The sequence below is a fragment of the Leptodactylus fuscus genome, chromosome 1 (assembly GCF_031893055.1).
Source record: "Leptodactylus fuscus isolate aLepFus1 chromosome 1, aLepFus1.hap2, whole genome shotgun sequence".
Lineage (NCBI taxonomy): Eukaryota > Metazoa > Chordata > Amphibia > Anura > Leptodactylidae > Leptodactylus > Leptodactylus fuscus.
The window spans coordinates 127,999,209-128,000,082 of NC_134265.1; the positions used below are offsets into that span (position 1 = coordinate 127,999,209).

Consider the following 874-nt stretch of genomic DNA (forward strand, 5'->3'; position numbering starts at 1 on the left):
CCTCTCTCGGTGACACATATGCGGCTGAGCCGGAACCCGGCTCAGCCGCATATGTGTCAGTGAGAGAGGCGGCAGCGGCGAAGTGAGGAGCTGACACAGGTCAGCTCCTCGCTTCAGCCGCATACATGTCAGCGTCAGTGAGAGAGGCGGCAGCGGCGAAGCGAGGAGCTGACACAGGTCAGCTCCTCGCTTCAGCCGCATATGTGTCAGCGAGAGAGACACCCAGCGGCGAAGCGTGGAGCTGACCCGTGTCAGCTCCTTCCTTCAGCCGCATGTGTCAGCGAGAGAGACGCGCAGAGAGCGTCGAGGGAGCGGAGGAGAAGGTAAGTTTAATGTGGAGGTGGAACGTGAATCTGGGGGCAGATGAAAGAGAGGACGGAATGACACTGGGGCAGATGAAGGAGGGGACGGCATGACACTGTGGGGACATGAATCTGGGGGCAGAGATGGAGGGACATGAATCTGGGGGCAGAGATGGGGGACATGAATCTGGGGGCAGAGATGGAGGGGGGACATGAATCTGGGGGGACATTAATCTGGGTGCAGAGATGGAGGGGACATGAAACTGGGGGCAGAGATGTGGGGACATGAATCTAGGGGCAGAGATGGAAGGGGGACATGAAACTGGGGGCAGATGAAGGGTGTATATGAAACTGGGGGAGAGATAGAGGGGGGACATATAATTTACGGGTGACTGTAGGAGGATTATACTGTGTGCGGGCACATGAAAAATTAACGAGTGGGCGGAGTCAACACGAGAGTAGGCGGGGCTAAATTTGCTGCGGCGTGCTAAGCGCGCCACACATTTTGTCCCTCTTTTAGTTCTTCAAAAGTTGGGAGGTATGGAGATGGGGGGACATGAATCTGGGGGCAG

General features: G+C 56.9%; 1 non-coding gene across 1 annotated transcript; it reads left to right on the forward strand.

Annotated features, from left to right (window-relative positions):
- Positions 1-126, forward strand: LOC142190976 (small nucleolar RNA SNORA17). The gene has a single exon (XR_012714601.1). It is a non-coding gene; the product is annotated as a small nucleolar RNA SNORA17 (small nucleolar RNA).
- The last annotated feature ends 748 nt before the right edge of the window (positions 127-874 follow it).